Source organism: Trachypithecus francoisi, unplaced genomic scaffold (assembly GCF_009764315.1).
Source record: "Trachypithecus francoisi isolate TF-2019V2 unplaced genomic scaffold, Tfra_2.0 Lachesis_group3, whole genome shotgun sequence".
Taxonomy (NCBI): Eukaryota; Metazoa; Chordata; class Mammalia; order Primates; family Cercopithecidae; genus Trachypithecus; species Trachypithecus francoisi.
The window spans coordinates 4,175,572-4,192,832 of NW_022681468.1; the positions used below are offsets into that span (position 1 = coordinate 4,175,572).

General features: G+C 55.5%; 1 long non-coding RNA gene across 1 annotated transcript; it reads right to left on the reverse strand.

The window, feature by feature from the left end:
• Window positions 1-11,461: 11,461 nt before the first annotated feature.
• Window positions 11,462-17,000, reverse strand: LOC117071340. Its single transcript, XR_004432248.1, has 3 exons — window positions 16,862-17,000; window positions 12,618-12,681; window positions 11,462-11,657 (listed from the first exon to the last, which is right to left on the reverse strand). It is a non-coding gene; the product is annotated as an uncharacterized LOC117071340 (long non-coding RNA).
• Between the last annotated feature and the right edge of the window lie 261 nt (window positions 17,001-17,261).

The following is a 17,261-nucleotide window of genomic DNA, read 5'->3' on the forward strand; positions in this document are numbered from 1 at the left end:
CTAGCTCAGTCCACGGTGAGCCCACCCAGGTGAGCAATGCTCCTGGTCATGTGGTGCAGAGGCTGGGCCCGGCGCTTTGTGGATCCCCATGCAGGATGGGTTCTGGGGTGCACAGAAGAACCTTTTTCAAATATGGTGGTAAAATGCACATCATATAACATTTACCGTTTGAACCATGTTTAAGTGTACAGTTCATGTCCTTGCCATGGCAGGGGAAAGAAGGAGGAAGGGAGGAATGTAAAGAAAGAAAAGAAAACAAGAAAAGAAAGAAAGAAAGAAAGAAAGAAAGAGAGAGAGAGAGAGAGAGAAAGAAAGAAAGAAAGAAAGAAAGAAAGAAAGGAAGGAGGAAGGAAGGAAGGAAGGAGAAAGAAGGAAGGAAGGAAGGAAAGAAGGGAGGGAGGGAGGGAATGAAAGAGAAAGAAAGAAAAGAAAGAAAGGAAGCAGGAAGGAAGGGAGGGAGGGAATGAAAGAGAAAGAAAGGAAGCAGGAAGGAAGGAAAGAGAAAAAGAAGAGGAAGGAAGGAAAAAGAAGGAACGAAAGAAGAAAGGGAGGGAGGAAGGAAGAAAGGAAGGAAGGAAGGAAGGAGGAAAGAAAGAAAGAAAGAAAGAAAAAAAGAGTGTACAGTTCAATCTTTCCAAGCCAAAACTCCATACCCATTAAACAATAGCTCCCCATTCCCGGCCCCTCCCAGCCCCTGACAACCACCATGCTACTTCCTGTCTCTCTGAATTTGACTACTCTGGACACAGAATATAAGTGGAATCCTACAGTATTTGTCTTTTTGTGACTAGCTTATTGCACTCCGCATAATGTCAGGGTTCGCCTTTCATCCATGTTGCAGCATATGCAGAATTTCCTTCTTTCTGCCGTTAAAGAGCTCTCCACTGTCCATATAGACTATTTGCTCAACCCTTCACCCGTCCGTGGACCGGTGGGCTGCTCCCACCTTTTAGCTGTTGCGAATGCCGCTACTGTGAAAGTGGGTGTGCACATGGAGGAACATTCTTTTGATGGTGTTGAATTTGGTTTAACCCATATTAGAGCAAACATAAGGAGCACAGCAAACATCACAGATATGAGACATGAATGCTTAGGGTGCGGCTGCAGTGACGAGGTGATTTCAGGTCAATCACGAAAGGGCGACAGCGGACAGGGTGAGAGTCGCCAGGAGACAGCGGGAATGACTTCGGTTTGAGAAAGTCTAAGCTGGGTCAAGCCAAGGAGGAGCCCGGGTTTCTCGCCCCGCGTCTCCCTCTCCGGGATCCCCTCCTCGGACCTGCCACTCCTGTCTCCGGGCTCGCCCGGCGGCCTGCGGCTACCACACACCCTGGGGCAGTTTTGGCTCCGGGTCCCAGGAAAGCATCTGATTGGCTGTGTTCTCACTAGGCCAGCCCTGATAGATCACTGGCCAGCCTATGGATAGGCTCCCCTCAGTCAGATGCCCATGCCTGGTCCAATCAGCGGTGGGTAGCCCGGAGGGTCGGGGAAGGAGCTGTGGCTGGCGGAGCTCCCAAGTCCTGCAGGGACTCCTGGCGGGTCCAAGGTGAAGCCCGGCCAGCCGCAGGCTTCACAGCGCCCCCTGGTGGTCCGGGGCGGAGGCGGGGAGGAGCCCAGGCAGCCGCAGAGGGAAGTTCAGGGCAGGCTCCGAGGCTCAGATCCGTAATCTCAGCACTTTGGGAAACCAAGAGGGGAGGATCGCTTGAGATCGGGAGTTTGAGACTAGCCTAGGCAACATAGTGAGAGCCTTATCTCTACTAAAAACTAAATTTAAAAAAGGGGGGTCAAGGTCTGAGGATGGCTAACTCCACTCTGGACCCCACACCTGAGGGTAACCAAGGGAAGAGTGTTGGGGAGCGGTCCTGCCTGGGCCTGACTCCCCAGAACTTGCCCAGCTCCCCTTCTATCGGGGGCTGGGGGAGTTGGTTAGTGCGGGGTGAGGTGCGGGGACCCAGAACCCCCCCAAAGCTGTTCTCTCCCGGGCAGCCTCTGCCCTCTTCCAGCCCCCTTTCATCACTCAGGGAACCCTAAAAGTGGGGACCTCAGGTACTGTGCGTTTCCTAACGTCACCTCAATCCTGGGTGTCCTGTTTGGGCCCTCGGGCACGCTGCGCGGCTCTCAGCGAATCTCTGAGCACAGGGGTGCGTGGGTACCCCGCCCTTTGGTTCCAGGCTCAAATCAGTGGCACAGTGTCCCCGTCAGGCCAGAGAGAGGGGTCGGCTCCCAGCCGTTCGTGGGTAGCTGGGGCTGGCGCACGCACATCCTCTCTGCCTTTCCCTCCCGAAGCGCTGCCGTGGGCCAGGCCGCACCAGAACGGGGAGCGTCCCTAATTGCCCTGCACTAATTGCAGCTTCACCTGCGCAGCTGGGCTGGCCTCCCCTGAGCCTGGAGCTTGTTATTGGAAATAAGCCGATTTCTCCAGTTTGGGAGAATTCAGACTTGGGGGTTGAAACTACTTGTGATTTGGGGCATTTATCATAGAAAATAGGGCTCGTTCCCTCATGGAGAGTTTTCTGTAAACAACTCCGCGCCACACATCCAGGCTCGCGTATCCGTGTGGGGTTTCCAACCTAAGAAACACAAGGCGGCACCCCAGGGCCCTAGGATCACACACAGGCCCCAAGGGTTTGGGGACTGAAACCAGGAAGGTTCAGGGCTGCCTCCAGCATTGACCGGATCTCAGCTGAGCCACAGCCCATCTGAAGGCTTAGCCCAAGCTCTGGCTTTTTTCCCTCCCTCCCCCCTCCCCCTCCCCTCCCCCCTCCCCTCCCCCTCCCCCCTCCCCTCCCCCTCCCCCCCCCCTCCCCTCCCCCTCCCCTTCCCCCTCCCCTCCCCCTCCCCTCCGCCCCCTCCCCTCCCCCCTCCCCTCCCCCCACCCTCTCCCCTCCCCCTCTCCTCCCCCTCCCCTCCCCCCTCCCCTCCCCTCCCCCTCCCCCTCCCCTCCGTCTCCCCCCTCCCTCTTCCCTCCCTCCCCCTCCCCCTCCTCTCCCTCCCATCCCCCTCCCGTCCCTCCCCTCCCCCATCCCTCCCCTCCCTCCCTCCCTCCCTCCCTCCCTCCTTCCTTCCTTCCTTCCTTCCTTCCTTCTCCCTTCCCCTTCCCCTTCCCTCCCTTTCCTTTCTTTCTGACAGTTTTCACTCTTTCACCCAGGTTGGAGGGAAGTGGCTCACGGCAACCTCCACCTCCTGGGCTCAGGCAATTCTGTCTCAGCCTCCTGAGTAGTTGGGATTACAGGCACCCACCACCACACCCAGCTAATTTTTTTTTTTTTTTTTTTTTTTTTTTTTTTGAGGCGGAGTCTCGCTCTGTCGCCCGGACTGGAGTGCAGTGGCCGGATCTCAGCTCACTGCAAGCTCCGCCTCCCGGGTTTACGCCATTCTCCTGCCTCAGCCTCCCGAGTAGCTGGGACTACAGGCGCCCGCCATCTCGCCCGGCTAGTTTTTGTATTTTTAGTAGAGACGGGGTTCACCGTGTTAGCCAGGATGGTCTCGATCTCCTGACCTCGCGATCCGCCCGTCTCGGCCTCCCAAAGTGCTGGGATTACAGGCTTGAGCCACCGCGCCCGGCCCCAGCTAATTTTTTTGTATTTTTTAGTAGAGATGGGGTTTTACCATGTTGGCCAGGCTGGTCTCGAACTCCTGACCTCAGGTGATCCACCAGCCTCGGCCTCCCAAAGTGCTAGGATTACAGGCGTGAGTCACCATGCCTGGCCCTTTTTTCTGTTTTTGAGATTGAGTCTCCCTCTGTCACCCAGGCTGGAGTGCAGTGGTGTGATCGTAGCTCACTGCAGCCTCAAACTCCGGGGCTCAAGCAATCCTCCCAACTCAGCCATCTGAGTAGCTGGGATCACAGGCACATGCCACTGTGTCTGGCTAATTTTTAAAATTTTTGTGGAGATGAAGTTTTGCCATGTTTCTCAGGCTGACCTGGAATTCCTGGGCTCAAGTGATCCTCCTGTCTTAACCTCCCAAAGTGCTGGGATTACAGGTGTGAGCCACCCACACCTGGCCTTCTCTAAGAGTTTTATTGATGTAGGCCAGGAGTGGTGACTTACACCTGTAATCCCAGCACTTTCGGAGGCTGAGGTGGGTGGATCACTTGAGACCAGCCTGGGCAGCATGGTGAGAATAATTATTGCTGAATAATTTCCATTGTATGGAAATCCCACACTTTATACATCTATTCATCAGTTAATGGATATGCCTTTCCATTTTGGGGGTATTATGAATAATGCTGCTATGGACTGTTGACTAAAGAAATAAAATGTGGCTGGGCATGGTGGTTCATGCCTGTAATCCCAGCACTTTGGGAGGCCGAGGTGGGTGAATCACGAGGTCAGGAGTTTGAGTCCAGCCTGGCCAATATGGTGAAACCCCGTTTCTACTAAAAAAAAAAAAAAGAAAAAAATTAGCCAGGCGTGGTGGCATACACCTGTAGTACCAGCTACTTGGGAGGCTGAGGAAGAAGACTGGCTTGAACCTGGGAGGCGGAGGTTGCAGTGAGCCAAGATCGCACCACTGCACTCCAGCCTGGGCAACAGAGCAAGACTCCGTCTCAAAAAAAAAAAAAAAAAAGGCTGGGCACAGTGGCTCATGCTTGTAATCCCAGCACTTTGGGAAGCTGAGGCGGTGGATCACTTGAGGTCAGGAGTTCGAGATCAGCCTGGCCAACATGGTGAAACCCCGTTTCTACTAAAAATACAAAAATTAGCTGGACACAGTGGTGAATGCCTGTAATCCCAGCTACTCAGTAGGCTGAGGCTGGAGATTAGCTTGAACCAGGGAGGTGGAGGTTGCAGTGAGCCGAGGTTGCACCACTGCACTCCAGACCAGGTGACAGAGCAAGACTCCGTCTCAAAAATAAATAAATAAAAATTTAAAAATGAAGAGAAAAAGAAAGTTTTTAAAGATATGAGTTTGATGGCTGGGCACGGTGGCTCATTCCGGTAATCCCAGCACTTTGGGAGGCCGAGGTGGGCAGATCATCTGAGGTCAGGAGTTCAAGATCAGCCTGACCAACATGGAGAAATCCTGTCTCTACTAAAAACATAAAATCCATCTGGGCATGGTTTTGCATGCCTGGAATCCCAACTACTCAGGAGGCTGAGGCAGGAGAATCACTTGAACCCGGGAGGCGGAGGTTGTGGTGAGTCAAGATTGTGCCATTGTACTCCAGCCTGGGCAACAAGAGTGAAACTCCGTCTCAAAAAACAAAAAAGAGTGAGTTTGATTCAGACGCCTCCTGAGGACATTACACAGAGGCTGATAGCCCAGAACATTTCCTTAGAGAGGTTTTCTTAGATTGCTCCAAAATAGTGTTTCAGCTCACAGCTACACATGAGCTGTGGGAGTTCAATACGGGCAAAATCACATCAGACTTGCTCAGAAGTTACACTGAGGCAGTCACACCAAGGTTTGGGTAAGAATACATCTGGTTATAGATTACAGAGGCATCATCGCTAACCAGATGTTATGAGGAGGAAAAGGCAAGGCGAGGGTCATGGATCTTTTAGAGAATGTAGCAACTCAAGCCAGAGGTGTGGGGATGGAGACTGTGCTCGTCACGTTTTGTCTTCAAAGCATCTTTCTGGAGAGCTGCAGGTGGTCACAGAGGTGGGGCTTTGTGAAATTGTGCTGCAAACAGAAACGAGCATGCATGGCTTCCTAGGTGTGCTACTTTACCTCACAGAACGTTCACATACAAATCTTTGTGTTAGAGAAGATGTTTTCAGGCCAGGCATGGTGACTCATGCTTGTAATCACAGCATTTTCGGAGGCTGAGGCAGGAGGATTGCTGAAACCCAGTTCAAGCCAGCCTGGGCAACACAGTGAGACCCTGTTTCTACAAAAAAAAATAAAAAAATCAGCCAGGTGTTGTGTCACTCCCCGTAGTCCTAGCTACTTGAGAGGCTGAGGTGGAAGGATCACTCGAGCCTGGGAGGTTGAGGCTGCAGTGAGCTGTGATCATGCTCTCTAGCCTGGGTGACAGAGCAAGATCCCATCTCTAAGAAAAAATATATATATATTGTTTTCATTTCTTGGGCAGGTACCTAGGAGTAGAATTGCTGGTTCTTATGATGAGTTTAGGAAATGGCCAAGCTTTTCCAAAGTTGTTGCATCATTTTGCATTCCCACTGGGAGTGTATGAGAGTTCCAGTTGCTCCATGTTCTTGTCAACAGTTGCTATATACAATGAGACCACCACTTCTCCTGCTGTCTTTCCCAGCTTTTCCCCGTCTCCCCTTTTCCCTAGTTTATAAGACAGGAGAAGGGGGAGAAAGCAAAAAGTTGGAAAGAAACAGAAGTAAGATAAATAGCTAGACGACCTTGGCGCCACCACCTGGTCCTGGTGGTTAAAATAATAATAATAGTATTAACCCCTGACCAAAACTACTAGTGTTATCTGTAAATTCCAGGCATTGTATGAGAAAGCACTGTAAAACTTTTTGTTCTGTTAGCTGATGCATGTAGCCCCCGTCACGTTTTCCACGCTTGCTTGATTTATCATGACCCTTTCACATGGATCCCTTAAAGTTGTAAGCCTTTAAAAAGGCCATGTATTTCTTCAGGGAGCTCAGCTCTTAAGACACGAGTCTGCCGACGCTCCCGGCCGAATAAAAAACCTCTTCCTTCTTTAATCCGGTGTCTGAGGAGTTTTGTCTGCCGCTCGTCCTGCTACAGGTATGTTTGGTTTTTTTCTTTCTTTTTTTTTTTTTTTTTTTGTGAGACAGGGTCTTGCTCTGTCACCCAGGCTGGAGCGCAGTTGCACGATCATGACTCACTGTAACCTTGACTTCCCGGGCTCAGGTGATCCATCCACCTCAGCCCCTGAGTATCTGGGACCACAGGCAGGTGCCATCATGCCCAGCTAATTTTTTTTTCTTTTTTTTGAGTGGAGTTTCGCTCTGTCACCTAGGCTGGAGTGCAATGGCGCGATCTCGGCTCACTGCAACCTGTGCCTCCTGGCTTTAAGCAATTCTGCTCCAGCCTCCCGAGAAGCTGGGATTACAGGCGCCTGCTATCACGCCTGGCTAGTTTTTTTTGTATTTTTAGTAGAGATGGGGTTTTGCCATGTTGGCCAGGCTGGTCTCAAACTCCTAACCTCAGGCGATCCGCCTGTCTTGGGCTTCCAAAGTGCTGGAATTTCAGGTGTGAGCCACAGCGCCTGGCCATGCCTGGGTAACTTTTTTATTTTTATTTTTTGTAGAGATGAGGTCTTACTATATTTCTCAGGCTGGTCTCAAACTGCTGAACTCAGGTGATTCGCCTCGAGTTCAGGAGTTTGAGCCTTGAGCGTTTGTATCTTGACTTAGCGACTGGTGGTCCTCCAACCTCCCCAGGGCCCTGAGGGTTTGGAGCTTCAGGGAGAAGGAAGAGAATTCTCAGCCCCTCCTTCGCCAGTCCCATCCTCCTCCAGGAGCCTTCCCTGCTTGCTCTGGCCCTGGAAGGTCTGCTGTCTACAGTCTGTCTCCACCGCTTCCCCATCATTGTGCTAAGCTGTGATGCCCATAATAATAAACCAGGTTTCCTGGGATTCATGCGTTTTTGAGTCTCATTCCACATGGACTCTGGGCTTGTTTTGGAGAATGAGGTATTAGAAAGCATGATGGGAGCAGAGGTTTAATGAGCTCTTGCACATTGGGACTTGTCCTGTCATGCTGTGAGGAAGACCAAGTCAGCCACGTGGAGAAGCCAAGCAAAGGAGCGCGGAAGCGGGGCGGCAGCCCATGCTGGCGGCAGCCGAGCTCCCACTGGCAACCAGCACCGACTGTAGCCGTGTGGGTGAAGCCACTTGGACATTTCACTCCAGTTGGGCCTCCAGATACCTACAGCTGTAGAGTGAGCCCAGCGGACACCACATGAAGCAAAACACTCATCCAGGCCGGGTGCGGTGGCTCACATTTGTAATCCCAGCACGTTGGGAGGCCAAGGCGGGCGGATCATGAGGTCAGGAGTTCAAGACCAGCCTGACCAACATGGTGAAACCCCGTCTCTACTAAAAATACAAAAATTAGGAGGGCTTGGTGGCGCATGCCTGTAATCTCAGTTACTCAGGAGGCTGAGGCAAGAGAATCGCTTGAACTCGGGAGGTGGAAGTTGCAGTGAGCTGAAATCATGCCACTACACTCCAGCCTGGGCAAGAGTGAGGAAAAAAAAAAAAAAAAGAGCCATCCGGTCAATCCAGAGAACCGTGAACAATACTACATCACTGCTGTTTAAAGCCACCCCGGCAGGGTTGTTTGTTACACAGCAGAAGAGGACTGATACACTGTGGAGATCTCCTTGTCTCTCAGGGGTCACTGGCATCACCTGCAGCCCCTCCACCCTCCACCTTCCCCCTTCCTGTCCATCACTTTTGAAAGGTGGGCAGTTTACCCAATCACTGCCTTCCTGGGGCCAGGAAGCCCCTTCCAGTCCAGCCCTCTGCTCCTTTCACACTGGGCATTGAGGAAAGCATCTCCTGGCAGGGCCTCAGCACCCCTCCAGGCCCTCAGCTCCTTGCTGGACATACGGACATAGGGTGGCCGAGTGAGGGGTGGCTCCTGGGAATCCTGATGCCGCCCCATGGACAGCACTGGACCCTCAGTGGGCTCTGCGGACCGTGTCCTGGGGGTTCCTGGGTGGGGACAGCTGACGGGCCGAGTGGGTGGCGCAGCAGGGATGGGAGCTGCAATGGAAGGCTAGGCTGAGTCCCTCCCCACACTGCCTGCACGCTCTCGCCTGCAGCCACCTCCTCAGCCGCTCTGGCCTCAGCGTCTGCACCTATGAAGTGGGCCTGGAGTATGTGGAAGTCCCAGCCGGGAGACACATAGGAGCCTGGTAGACGTGAGGCTGGGGAAGGCAAGGGAAGTGGCAGTTGGGACGCGCGAGCAGGCCGGGCTGGGTGGACGGCCACCAGGTGGAGGGTACAGGAGCGCGGGGGTCCGCTCTCCGAGGGAGATGGGGCTCGGACCGGGGAACACTGTCACCCGCAGGCCGCGGGCCGCGGGCGGGCAGAGGCAGAGCCTGGGACCTTGAGGGCGTCTCCCGACTGGGCGGGGGGCCGCGCTCGTCCCCGCTGGCGGCGCCGGGAAGCGGAGGCGCGCACAGCCCTCTCCCTGCGCCCAGCGCGGTCCGCAGACTCCGGCTGGGGGAGGGTAACCCGGAAGGGGCCCGCCTGACCACCTGCCCCGCCCGCCCCGCAGGGACCTCCGATCGGCCCAGCCGGGGGCGGGAGCAGTGGCCGCGGCGCGGATGGAGGGACTGTGGCCATTTCACGCTGGGGAAGGTGGAGACCCTGGTGGGCAGGGGTCCGCCGAGGCCGCGGGGCGAGGGGAGAGCGGGGTGGGCACGCAGCCCGCGAACCCCGCCACCGGGGACAGGGCGCTCGGACGTCTCGGCCCCCGCAGCCTGGGGCGCCCGGGTCGGGGGTCCCTCGCTGGGCTCCGGCGGAGGCGGCGGGTCGCAGTGACGTCCGCGGCCGCCAGGGGGCGGTGTCGGGCCGCGCTGGGCGCTGGGGTCGCGCCCTAGGCTGCCGCCCGCCTTCCCCTGCGCCGATGGGGATACTGAGGCTCGGACGCCGGCTCGGGCCAGGGCCTCGCCTCTCCCCGAGGGCGGTCGGCAGGGTCCGACCAGGGGACACCCCTGCCCCTACAAAATCTCTGCAAAATCTGCCTTGGGGCAGATCAGCGGAGCTCCGCCCCCCAGCCAAGTCCCGGCCCTGCTGCGAGGCTCGGTCTCCCGACCCCTTCCCCGCCTCGGGCCCAGAAAGTGATCGTGCGGACGCAAGGACCCGGCGGGGCGGGGCGTGTGGGAAGAGGGCGCGCCCGCGCACGGGCCACTGTCACCCTTGGGACTGCCCAGCGCTGTGTGACCTGGGCTGGGCCAGGCCCTCCAGTCTCAGTTCCCCCTTCTGACTCACTTCTCTGCAAGCTGCAGCTACTGATCTAGCACAGTCCCGAAGGTGGTCCTGGTAAATAAGATGGGGGCGCAGGCGAAGGGGGCCTGCAGTGACCCGGCCCCTGCGGCCCTGCGGGGGGCGTCGTCTGGAGGAGGCACTGCGGAGAGGCGCCCCTAGCTCCGTAAGCCTGCGGCTCGCTCATCCCCAGTGCGAACCCGTGGAACGCTTCCCTGCCCGAGGGGCAGGACGCACTCGAGACCACTCGGCCGAATCCAGCGCGAGGTTGCGAGGAGGGGCGGAAAAGGGCGGATGCGTTGGATCCTCCCAGCCCGTCCTGCTCCTGGCGTCCTACTTCCCGCCAGGGCTGGCCACACCGGGACAAGCCGGGAGCTGGGCTGAGCTGAGCCACCGCTGGTCTCCCACACCCCCCAGTGTCCAGAGAGCCCTAAGCACGGCACTTGGTGCAGCCCGGGATGAAACACGGCTTCCGGCCCCCAGCCCCGCCCCAGCCGCTGAGCATCAGGAGGGCCGCACTCGCTGCATCCCCAGCACGCCCTGGCCCCACTCGCTGCCTGCTTAATTCTTCCTCTATGTAGTCATCTGCATTTATGGACACCCACAGGACTACCCGCCCAGCAGGCATACGCAGGCCCCACCCTGTGGGCGGGCAAAGGGGAACCCTCCACCTGGCCGGTGCCAGTAGCAGGGCCCACAGAGCCCGGGGGAGCTCCTTTAGCCAGGTGACAGCTGAAATGAGGCCACACAGACTCCTGGGAGAGACGCATCCAGACAGAGGGAACAGAAGGGCCAAGGGCCCTGAGGCTTGAACACAGTTTCCCGGTGGCACAGGAAGGGGTTTGGCCTAGACGTAGAGGAGTTTTGTTTTGTTTTGAGATGTTGTCTTGCTCTGTCGTCCAGGCTGGAGTGCGATGGCGCAATCTTGGCTCCCGGCAACCTCCCCCTCCCGGGTTCAAGTGATTCTCCTGCCTCAGCCTCCTGAGTAGCTGAGATTACAGGCGCGTACCACTATGCCCTGCTAATTTGTGTATTTTTTGTCGTGACAGGGTTTCATCACGTCAGCCAGACTGATCTTGAACTCCTGCCCTCAAGTGATCCACTCACCTGGGCCTCCGGAAGTGCTGGGATTACAGTCATGAACCACCGCGCCTGGCCTAGGGGAGTGGTTTTAGTGTGGCATGGGCAGCCTGGGAGAGGAGGGGTTTAGTTTGGCATGGGCAGCCCGGCGGGGAACTGTAAGGAAAGAGGAGCCAGGTGGGTGTAACTTTGGTTTGGGGAGGGTCCCTCAGGCTACAGGGAGCTGCAGCTGGGCCTGAGAGGTGTGATGGAGCAGTGACGAGGGGGTCAGGGCATTTCTGCACAGATGCCATGGGGCTTGACCAATGATGGGGGATGCAGGCGATTCCTTATCTCAAGTAGCCTCCTCCAGGAAGCCTCCTCTGCCTACTCAGCTCTGGACTGCAGAACAGCTCCAAGAGCCTGTTTGTTGAATAAATTAATCAGTGAGTCTGCTCAGTAGGGTTGGCTGACAAGTCAACTGTCCGACCAGGGGTGGCTGAGCTGAGTCCCCCCATATTGTGAGTGGGAGGAGGAACTACAGCTTTCATCAGCTTTCACCAAGTACAGAACCCCAATGGAGTTACTACAAAGTCATGAAACCAAAGGAGGCTGAGGCTAGAGGATCCCTGTGTGAGGATCTCTTGAGCCCCAGAGTTCAAATTCAGAGTTGAAATTCAAATTGAGACACTCTGCCATCTGCCTTTCTCTGAAAAAGAAAAAAACAAAACAAAAAAAGTTTTACCTTAATTACACAGATACCATTTGAACATGTGCCACTTTCTTTTTTTTTTTTAGAGTCAGGGTCTCACTCTGTTGCCGAGGCTGGTGTCAAACTCCTTAGTTCAAGTGATCCTCCTGCCTCACCCTCCTGAGTAGCTGAGGTTACAGGTGTGAGCCACCATGCCTGGCCTATGTTGAAATATTTTTTTTTTTTTTTTTTTTTTTTTGAGACAGAGTCTCGCTCTGTCGCCCAGGCTGGAGTGCAGTGGTGCGATCTTGGCTCACTGCAAGCTCCGCCTCCCGGGTTTACGCCATTCTCCTGCCTCAGCCTCCCGAGTAGCTGGGACTACAGGCGCCCACCACATCGCCCGGCTAGTTTTTTTGTATTTTTTAAGTAGAGACGGGGTTTCACCGTGTTAGCCAGGATGATCTCGATCTCCTGACCTCATGATCCGCCCGTCTCGGCCTCCCAAAGTGCTGGGATTACAGGCTTGAGCCACCGCGCCCGGCAGTTGAAATATTTTTTAAAATCCTAGCAGCGGCCAGGCATGGTGGCTCACGCCTATAATCCCAGCACTTTGGGAGGCTGAGGCAGGTGGATCACCTGAGGTCGGGAGTTTGAGACCAGCCTGACCAACATGGAGAAAGCTGGTTTCTACAAAAAATACAAATTAGCTGGGCATGGTGGCACATGCCTGTAATCCCAGCTGCTCAGAAGGCTGAGGAAGGAGACTCGCTTGAACCCGGGAGGCAGAGGTTGTGGTGAGCCGAGATCGCGCCATTGCACTCTAGCCTGGGCAACAAGAGTGAAACTCCATCTCAAAAAAAAAATCCTAGCAGCTGTGTTATTGGTGCAAGCTTTGTGCCAAGTGTGGCTTCAAGGACTCGGTAGACATCACTGTCATCTCTCCTTGCAGATGAGGAAACCCAGAGTTTTCTTTCTTACCTGAGGCTGCAGGTGCTTTAGGCACATGGTAGCCATCCATGTGACTGACCTTCCAAATCAGGACCTGGGGAATGTGAGAAGGAATGGTATTATAATTGTACCTGGATGACAGAGACTGTCCCAGGGAGGTCTCTTAGTCAGGACTTTTTCAAATGACAGATCCATATCCAATGGGCCTAAGCCCGAGTAGCTGGGACTACAGGCATGCACCACCAAGCCCAGCTAATTTTTGTATTTTTAGTAGAGACGGGGTTTCACCACGTTGGCCAGGCTGGTCTTGAACTCCTGACCTTGTGATCCACCCGCCTTGGCCTCCCAAAGTGCTGAGATTACAGGCGTGAGCCACTGCGCCCAGCTCCATTTTACTCACTTATTTAATGGAAAGCCCTAGTGCTCAGGCATGGCTGGATGCAGTGATCCTACAAGGACTCAGAGACAGCGAGGCCATGTAGACTGTCTCACATTTCAGCCTGGGAGGGACTTGGTCCTTAGGCTCCAGGCTCATACCCAGTGCTCTCAGCAGGCCCAGCAGGAGAGCAGGAGCCCGCAGCAAAGTCACAGCAGGCTTCTCCATGACCATGTCAGCCATACCCCTTCTGATGGTCACCTAGGTAGCTTCCAACTTTTCCTTATTAAAGATGCAGTAGTGACTCTACCTCCCTAGTACTGGGTATGCACTTGTATTCTCTTCAAAGCTTTAATAATGACATAGTTAGAAATGAAATATAAAATTCAGCTAAATTCTTTTTTTTAGTTTTTGAGACGGAGTCTCGTTCTGTCACCCAGGCTGGAGTGCAGTGGTGCCGTCTCGGCTCACTGCAACCTCTGCCTCCCGGGTGCAAGTGATTCTCCTGCTTCAGCCTCCTGAGTAGCTGGGATTACAGGCGCCCACCATGCCTGGCTAATTTTTTTTGTATTTTTAGAGACGGGGTTTCACCATGTTGGCCAGGTTGGTCTCGAACTCCTGACCTCAGGTGACCTGCCTGTCTCAGCCTCCTGAAGTGCTGGGATTCCAGTGCAAGTCCCTGCACTCGGCTGCTGAATTATTTTATGAAACATTAAAGAATTAGGGCAGTCGAGGTAGCTCATGCCTGTTATCCTAGCACTTTGGGAGACTGAGGCAGGAGGATCGCTTGAGCTCAGGAGTTCAAGACCAGCCTGGGCAACATAGCAAGACCTGGTGTCATGTCTACAAAAATAAAAATAAAAAAATTTATTTTTTGTGTGTGGTGGCGTGTGCCTATAGTCCCAGCTACCCAGGAGGCTGAGGTGAGAGGATTACTTGAGCCCAGGAGATTGAGGCTGCAGTAAGCTATGATTGCACTACTGCACTCCAGCCTGGGCAACAGAGCAAGACCTTGTCTTAAAAAAAAAAAAGACAAAAAAAAAAACAAGAGAAGAGAACAAAATCCATAGCAGTGAGCATCGTATTGGACATGTAACTCGGTACACAGGCAGGTATTTACCTGGGATAAGATGCCTACAAAAGGATCTGCTGGGTCCACAAGCATGCGAGTTTTCCCTGCTGGTGGGGCAAGTGCCTGAATCCTAACCCGGCCAGCACAGGCTGTTCCCAGGCTACTCAGTTTTCGCCAGGAGCCTGTACATGTGCTGATTCCGAGTGAAGCTGAATGTCTGCCTCCACATGCCTGTTGGCCAGCATGTGGGTAGCCTATGGTGCCCTCGCCCGTCTTCCTCCCGGCCGATCTTCCAGCATGTGGGTAGCCTATGGTGCCCTCGCCCGTCTTCCTCCCGGCCGATCTTCCAGCATGTGGGTAGCCTATGGTGCCCTCGCCCGTCTTCCTCCCGGCCGATCTTCCAGCTAGGTTAGGGGCTCCCTGCACACTTGAGACGCCACTCCTTGGCTATGCATGCTGGACCCTTTGGCTCCCAGGATGTCCCTTGTCTCCAGTGGTTTTGTCCTGTCTTTGGTCTGTACTGGCATCCCAAAGCTGAGTCTTGAGAGAGGCTAATGGGGCTGCAGACACGGTGGGGCAGAGCCCAGCCTGCCACCGTAGGAAGGAGTGGTAGTGGCTCCTGGTGCAGGTGCCAGTCTTAAAGGCCAGGTGAGCTTTGGTCTGGTCTGGCCAGGCAGTGGAAGGACAGGACCTGCATGAGGTGGGGCAAGTGGTGGGGCACCCCCAGGCTCTCACCTGGTCCTAGCCACTCTGCATCCTGGCCTTGCCAGTCTTGCCACATGAAACACCTTCCTTCTGACACCCAAAATCCACCTAACTCACATCACAGGTAAGTGACTAGTGCTCAGCCCAGTCCCACCGCTGGTGAGTGGCTAATTAGGGGGGATCCAGCGTGTCTGGTGCCAGTCCCTCCCTGAGGAAGCTGCCTGCCTGCACCTGTGGTGCCTTCCTGGCTGCAGCCATCTGTCCCATCCCACTTGCCCAGATGGCAGGCTCCGCAGGCCTGGCCGGGCAGCAGGGGCTCAGGTCAGAGAGGATCTCAGTGCAGGCAGCAAATGAAGCCCTCTCCTTCAGCCCCTCCCCACCCGCCACCCCTTCCTATTCTCAGCAGATGGCCTTGAAAATAGAAGCCACCAGAGCAGATGTCTCCGAGCACCTTTACCTGTGCCCTCCTCTGTGTCTGTGCCCAACGTGCTGCCCCCCCAAGAAGAACTGCCCATGCTGCCAGCCCAGGGTGCCCCTCATGAGTGGCAGGCCCCACCCCAGCCGGCCTCCTCCAGGTTATCAGCTGGCCTGCATCGTCAGCGTTTTTGCCCATCAGCGCACTGCACACATAATGGACACACACACATGCAGGCTGCAGCATGCTGCCCACACACACGCGTGCACACACAGCACGCCGCCCATGATGCACAGATGCATGTGTGGGCCTGCCCACGTGTCTGAGTGCACATACATGCACGTGCACATGTGTTATCGCCACCGTTTCAGTCTTTAAGCCTGCCCCTTCCTCTCCCATCCTCACGGCTCTATCCTGCTCCCCGCTTGCTCCTGAACTCTCTCCAAACAGGCTTCTGCCCCAGCCCATGAGATTCTGGAAAGGACACCATGACCTATGTGTTGCCATATCCGAATCCGTCCCAGCCGACTGCTCCCTTATTTTTGGGACACCTTGTCTTCGGGGAACCCTGTGCCTTCTTGGTCCCACAGCCCTTACCCACCTCCTTTCCTGGAAGCCCCGGCTGGGGCCTTGGGCCTCTGACCTCCTGTCCCTGGTGCCTCACACTCCAAGCGCCCTCTTTATACCCATGCCCCCCACCTCCAGGGCCAAGGACACCTCTTGGCTCCGCCACCTTCCAGGTGCTCAGCTTTCCCCTAACACATGGGAGGCCTCCTAGACTGTCCTCATCTGCTCACACTGTCACCTATGGGCCAGGGGCCCTGCAGCAGGTAGCACTTCTCTCCAGGGATTCCTGGTGCCCTCCGCCTGCTACAGCACAGTTGCCTTCAGTGGCTGCAGCCTCTCTGTCTCCTTGCCGTGCATTCTCAACTAGAGTTGCCAAGAAAACCTAAGCTGGGCCGGGCGCGGTGGCTCAAGCCTGTAATCCCAGCACTTTGGGAGGCCGAGACGGGCGGATCACGAGGTCAGGAGATCGAGACCATCCTGGCTAACACGGTGAAACCCCGTCTCTACTAAAAATACAAAAAACTAGCCGGGCGAGGTGGCGGGCGCCTGTGGTCCCAGCTACTCGGGAGCTGAGGCAGGAGAATGGCGTGAACCCGGGAGGCGGAGCTTGCAGTGAGCTGAGATCCGGCCACTGCACTCCAGACCGGGCGACAGAGCAAGACTCCGTCTCAAAAAAAAAAAAAAAAAAAAAAGAAAACCTAAGCTGGCCATACCACCCCTCTGAGGGCCCTTCCTGCTCCCCAGCGTCCTCAGAGGCTTTCTGGGGCCTCTGTGCTTACAGCCCCAGCCTCCCACCACTGCCTGTAGCTCCCTGCCTGGGCACACACAGACCCTGCCCCGGTGGGACAAGCCCTCCCAGAGGAAGAGGAGTATGCCTGGGTCAGGTCCCAGCAGGAGCATGATGGGGTCAAAGGTCAACTCCCATCTGAAGATGGCAAGACCCCCCCTACTCCGCCCTCCGCCTGGGGCTTCCTAGGTGTTTGGAAGTCATGCTCTGCCTGTTCCCCTGTCCCAGCCACCCTCCCTGCAGCCCATCCTCCCTCCCTGAGGAACCTGCCCCTTCCCAGCTGGTCACATGTCCCCGGGCCGCCTCTACTGCAGCAGCAATGCCATGAAACCACGTGGAGGACACCACCAACCTCGGCACTGCTGCCCTAGGAGGTGCAGGATGTCCACACTCGTGCCCACAGGGGACAGCTTTCATCAGAAGACACGGCAGCAGAGATGGCAGCTGCGACCCAAAGCAGGGGGTTCCCCTGGGGCTGGATCTAAAAGTGACCTGAGGAGAAAAAGGCAAGCGGCTGAGGTGAGGCAGTGCTGTGGGGCCTCGTGGTGGGGAGTGTTACAATGTCTGCTGCCGCTTGCACTTACAGTGGGAAAGACACGCGGACTCACACTGAGGCTGGCTGGGGAGGGAGGGGACAGGCACGCAGGGCTTCCAATCTGCACTGTGTTGCTCCTTCAACTGGGTCCTGGGCTCCCAGGCATCTTAATGCTCTTTGTATGTGTGTCTAAAATAATTCACTAAGGAAACCACTT